Source organism: Rutidosis leptorrhynchoides, chromosome 3, assembly GCF_046630445.1.
Source record: "Rutidosis leptorrhynchoides isolate AG116_Rl617_1_P2 chromosome 3, CSIRO_AGI_Rlap_v1, whole genome shotgun sequence".
In the NCBI taxonomy this organism is placed as follows: Eukaryota; Viridiplantae; Streptophyta; class Magnoliopsida; order Asterales; family Asteraceae; genus Rutidosis; species Rutidosis leptorrhynchoides.
Window position 1 is genome coordinate 170,070,936 of NC_092335.1, and position 6,366 is coordinate 170,077,301.

Below are 6,366 nucleotides of genomic sequence, written 5' to 3' on the forward strand. Positions count from 1 at the left end.
GATGAAGAATATTGTCCGCAAGAGTTTAGAGTCAGGAGCAAGGTTTTCATTAATGACTTTAGCAGATACTGAATCATTTGGATTCTTTGAAGGCAGGTTTAGTATTTGTGATTTGTCCATAGCCTCCTTCATACTTTGCTCAATTCGTTTTCCAGTTTCAAACCTTCTCTTTTTCTGAGCTTTGCCAACCCACTATTCTTTATCATCAAACTTTTTACTGTTAAGGTCATTTACAGTTTTGCTGCTTCATCAGCATCTTTTGAAATTTCGAGAATTAGTTCGCAGTTTAGGGTGTTTTTCAGAAACTTCACATTCAAAGTACGTAAGTATAGGAGATAGATGTTATATGTACACATATAACTGTTGGCATATACATGCTGTGAGATTTCAAAATACGGATTGCTGATTCCAGTAATTGGCAAGACAATTCTTGTTACAAGATGCAGATGAGTAAATGATGGGGTTTCAATAAATATAATGATTTTTCGAAAAGTCAAAGATCAGTGAAGTTGTTGGTAAGTTTATTGCTAATGTGGTGGAACATAAACGGTTCCCCGGTAACGATGGCGAAAGGGACAACGTATATATCAAGGTTATAATAAGGCTGTTTCGACTGAAGAATCGAAGTTGACTTGCTGGAGCTGTGACAAAACTGTCTCTTTTGAAATGGGATTGAAAAGTTATTTTAGCTAATAAATGCCAAAAGGTATGACACGGATACGTGTTAAACTATGACTTTGGTTTCGAGGGTTTTTCAGGTACAAGACTGCGTTTAACATATGGTTGGATCATCATCTCGATTGTTCATTATTTGAAGTGTCTTCAGGAATTTCGAAGGGTTTGAACACAGATTGTAATCATTAATATACATATGATGTTCTAGAATTTTGAATAACATAATTATTTTTCTGGGTTTTATAGATAGGAGTGATGTTCTAGCACAGTTTTGAATTCAAAGTATAGCTTTGAAAGATATAGGAATCTAAGAGTGATGATATCGATTATATCTCAACTTGGATTCTGATATGTTAAAATCAGAATATGTAATTGAATTTGAATGAGTATGGTTATTTTGATTTCTATGAAAGAATATATCTTGTTGTGAAAGTAGTGAGTATCGTTGATAATTTGTTGAATCAGAATCGAAGAATGTAACATATTAATTGTGAATTTATATTTCTCTCGGGTATTACCTACCCGTTAAAATATTCTCACCATTAACAGTTTGTACAAAAGAATTTTCTTAATTACAATCTTTATGAAAATATACCTACATATATATTTTCTTTTAGACGTAATTATGAATTTAATGAGTTAACATAATATTAATCTCATCTGGTTTTCGACTTCGACTAGAATATATAATCTCTAAAACTTTTAGAAACTACATATTTTTTACAGAATATTTCTTTGATGAAGTTATGAATCAATACTTCATCGTTTGTTGTTGTTGGTATTCCTTGGTATCTATGGTGAGTATGACGTTGATGCTCAAGGTACAAATTGTGATGTTGAAGTGTGGGATGTGGATGTTATTATCGGTGGTGGTGATAGTACTGTTGGTGTTGCTGATGGTGGTACTGTTGTTGCCGGTGCTGCTGCTGGTTGACTTCTTCTATTACACTGGGATGATTGTTTGTTCGGACGAGCGGATGAATGAGATCTAGAATGTGAGATAGTATATAATCATGATGAGATACTCTAGAAATGAAAGAGAAAATGGTATTACGAACAGGTTCGCCTGTAAGTGCTTCAGGTTCTTCGCCAAGAGGGCAATGTGGTGGATGGAAGGGATCGCCTTCTTGTCTGTTCGGACGAGCGGATGAATGAGATCTAGAATGTGAGATAGTATATAATCATGATGAGATACTCTAGAAATGAGAGAGAAAATGGTATTACGAACAGGTTCGCCTGTAAGTGCTTCAGGTTCTTCGCCAAGAGGGCAATGTGGTGGATGGAAGGGATCGCCTTCATCTTGTCTCCAATGATTAAGTAGACTACGAACCCATCCCCAATTCATCCAGAATAGATGATGGCTAATTGGTTGATCCATTCCGATTACACTGTCTTCAGAGTTCAGGTGAATATCCATATCGGAATAGCTGTCGGAGTTTAAGGAATTTGAACTAGATACGTGATCCATCTTGTATAATCAGGGAATTGATTTTGATATGAGATAGATTATAGGATTTAGTTTGGTATTCTCCAATACATAATTTACATATGTATATATAATACCAATATCCCGTAAATTACGGAGAAATTTTCGGAAGATGTCAGGTAAAGTTTACAGTAACATATATGCTAAGATATGAATTTTGTCGGTACACTATCTATGCAGTAAATGCAGTAAGACATGTCTAGACTTAGGAATGATAAGCAGGTAATTTCTGACAAGAAATGATAAGTAAAACTCGGTAAAAACAGATACGGTCATAGTCCAGATTCACTAATGCATCCTAACAATTACCAGTTAAACACACTAATGCAAATTCTGGTTCCCTATGACCTCAAGCTTTGATACCAACTGTGACGATCCTTCCATATCCCTTTGGACGAATACATCATTCATTGATTTCATAGTGAGGTTTTGACCTTTATATGATACGTTTTGTAAACATTGCATTCTTTTGAAAAGGTGTACCATAAATGAATATCTAATTTCAAGGTCTTTAATATCTGATGATTTCTACATATAGACAATCACCGTAAATAATAGTTTACAATACTACATCTGTTGACAATGCAGTCAAAATAAGATACATGGTGATGATTTTGTGAATGCGACGTTTTCTTGAATAAAGCATGTATGACTTCATGCACATAGCTTGTATCACATATAAGCAAACAGCGGAAGACTTCTAGAAACCTGAGAATAAACATGCTTAAAAGTGTCAATACAAAGGTTGGTGAGTTCATAGTTTTAATGTTGCTCATAATCTGTATATAAAGGTGAATCACAAGTTTTCAGTTGTTTCATCCAGAAACGTTTATCAAAATATTCTACGAAATTGAGCACCCTGGTAACTAAACTTAACGTATATATAATTTATACCCTTTGTATAATCATCTTAATAATACACGCAAACCAATGTGTACGCTTCTCAAATAGCATACGTCCGTTAAAAGGCTAGTGCTCTAGCTCGGACGGGGATATCAAGCCCTATGGATCCATATACTACTACTCGCGCCCACCAGTTCTTATAACTGGCAGTTACTAGTTATCAAAGCTAAGGGATTTTCGGTTCAAACTCGGTGTAGAATTTAGTATATACTTGTATCCATTGCGTATAAAATAAAGTGCATGTATTCTCAGCCCAAAAATATAGATTGCAAAAGCATTTAAAAAGGGAGCAAATGAAACTCACCTTAGCAGCACATAAGGTCATTCACCGAAATGTGACCGAAACTCGGAATGCAAAATAACCGTTGATCTCAACCTAGAGAACATATATTGGTCAATACATGTCTAACAAGCTAGGTCGGGTCATAGTGTATCACAATCCTAATGCTCGAGACCGACATGTGAAAGTTAACAAAAGTCATTTCAAAAGTCAATCTGACTCAATATGATCTTTAAATCTGTACATGTTTATTATATTAACATAGTATAAGTCTTGATAGTTGAACGAATTTATAGTTTATCAAAGTCAAAACATTATTTATTTCAAGAGTTATATTGTATTTGAATGATCATGACAATTGGATATATTTTAACATTTCATATAGTTTCCCAATACTTGTAAAACCAGATTTAGTATTTATAAAGCTTTAAAAGATGATAAGACAGACAACTTTGACAATTGGTCAACAAACGAGACGTGCCTTATATAGAAATTCATTTACTCGATTAGTAATATATAAAAATTCCATTTATCAATCTCTTAGACAAGTTGTTTAAATATTAATTTACAGTTTCAAACATAATTTCAATTAACGTTAACCATAATTCAGTTGACCATATCTTTTAATCTGTTCCTCAAAAACACATGATTTCTAAATGAAAAGTTAATAATTTTTCGCCAGCTTTCCAAAAACATGTATATCATATACTTTATATCAGTAGCATATGTATCAAATTCGTAAATCATCATAAACTATCTATTGACAAAATTAAAGCATACAAGCATGCATAAACATATATACTCGAGTACTAGACATGGATACACTATTAATATATAAAAGATAAGATATGAATGCTCACGTATCAATATTGTGATTCAATATTGTAGGAAAGTACGTGGACGCAACGGAGATGATAAACATTAGTTTGATCTCACGAGCAATACCCCTGAACCATACCCATCACCTCATTAGTTATAACCCATAATTTCCTTAGCTTCATCCCTCTCATAAAATCCGTTTTGAAATTAATGCACTCATGACCTCGTCGTAGTATTTTATGTATATACTAATAATAATAATAATACTCCTAATACTAACATTTATCCTAATAATAATAATAATAATAATAATAATAATAATAATAATAATAATAATAATAATAATATATAAACTGAGAGATCGAGAGAGAATGAATTCAGTTTGAACCAAATATCATTCATTTTATAGAGTGTGAACCTCACCTACCCACCATGCGATCGCATGGGATTTAGCCTGTGTGGCCATGCGATAGCATGACATCCTTTACCAATTCACATATGCATAAATATAGGCTGCCGACACAAGTTATATATAATATTTAATATATAATATATTTAATCTTTAGAATTAATTAAATATTATATTATATTTACGTGCATAGTAAAAATGTAATTTTTGTTCAAATGACTCGTACGTTGTCACTCGACTCATGTACCACTTTCGGTTTTTCGAGCGCACTTTCGTACGTTTAAAAAACTAGCCTTTTACGTTACGCGACGTGTACCCTTATTAATAATTTGAATTACTCTTCTATAAATTATCTTATAAAAATTGTAACTTATAAAATTGAGCGTTGTGGTCATTTGCTTCTATAAATCAGTGGCTCGTTGTTTATCAAAATATATTATTTTAAATCAGGACGTTTTATGACTAAATTAAAATATATATATATATATATATATATATATATATATATATATATATATATATATATATATATATATATATTAGAATTGTAAATTTGTACATAATATATATGTTTGAAATATATATCTAATGATATAAAGATAAAATTTAAATTTGTTCGAAAATTTCCGGGTCGTCACAATTGCGATGCCTCGAAAAATAGTTTTGGGTGTGTACTAATGCAACGAACGAAAGTTATTGCTTATGCCTCACGCCAACTGAAGATTCACAGTGAAACTACACGACTCACGATCTCGAACTTGGAGCCGTAGTCTTTGCATTAAAACTATGGAGACACTATCTTTATGGAACAAAGAGTACCATCTTCATCGACCACAAAAAGCCTCCAACACATCCTTGATCAGAAGCAACTAAACATGAGACAGCGACGATGGATCGAGATGCTGAACCACTACGATTGTGAACTTCGTTACCATCCTGGCAAGGCAAATGTTGTAGCCGATGCTTCGAGCTGAAAGGAAAGAATGGTACCTCTTCGTGTCCGAGCCTTGAACATCACCATTCATTCGAATCTCAATAGCCAAATCCGAGTAGCCCAAGATGAGGCTCTCAAAGAGGAGAATATTTCTCAAGAACATTTAAACATCCTCGTTTCTCGATTTGATGTCAAGGAGACTGGACTCCGGTACTTTGCCGGAAGAATCTGGGTGCCTAGTTATGGGGATTTACGAAGCCTTATTCTAGACGAAGCCCACAAGTCAAGATATTCGATTCATCCAGGAGCCGGTAAGATGTACCACGATCTCAAGAAACAGTATTGGTGGCCTAATCTTAAGAAGGACATTGCTACTTATGTTGGGAAGTGTTTGACTTATTCAAAGGTTAAGGCTATCCGGGTTACTTCAGCAACCCGAAATCCCGCAATGGAAGTGGGAAAGGATAACGATGGACTTCATTACGAAACTACCAAAGATAGTGGGCGGATACGATACCATCTGGGTTATCATTGACCGTCTTTGTTAGAACCTCGAGAAAGGAGTAATACGAGTTTCCCTAGCCTTATAGAGGATCCTTTATACGAGGCTATATAAAGGATCCAAGGCTCCCTAGATTAGCTAAGCTTAGCCACTGTTATGTAGAGATATTCAAGAGAGCCGTGGAAAGTCAATCTTGACTGATTGACTTTCTCTCTCAATATTTATGGTTAATCTTCACATTCATTGATATTCATGTGTCAAGGGTCCTATCAATTGGTATCAGAGCCTAACCTTCAACGAAACGAAGGAGATCCTATGAATATTCATGCATCTTCAAACCTTCAACCACAACCAAATC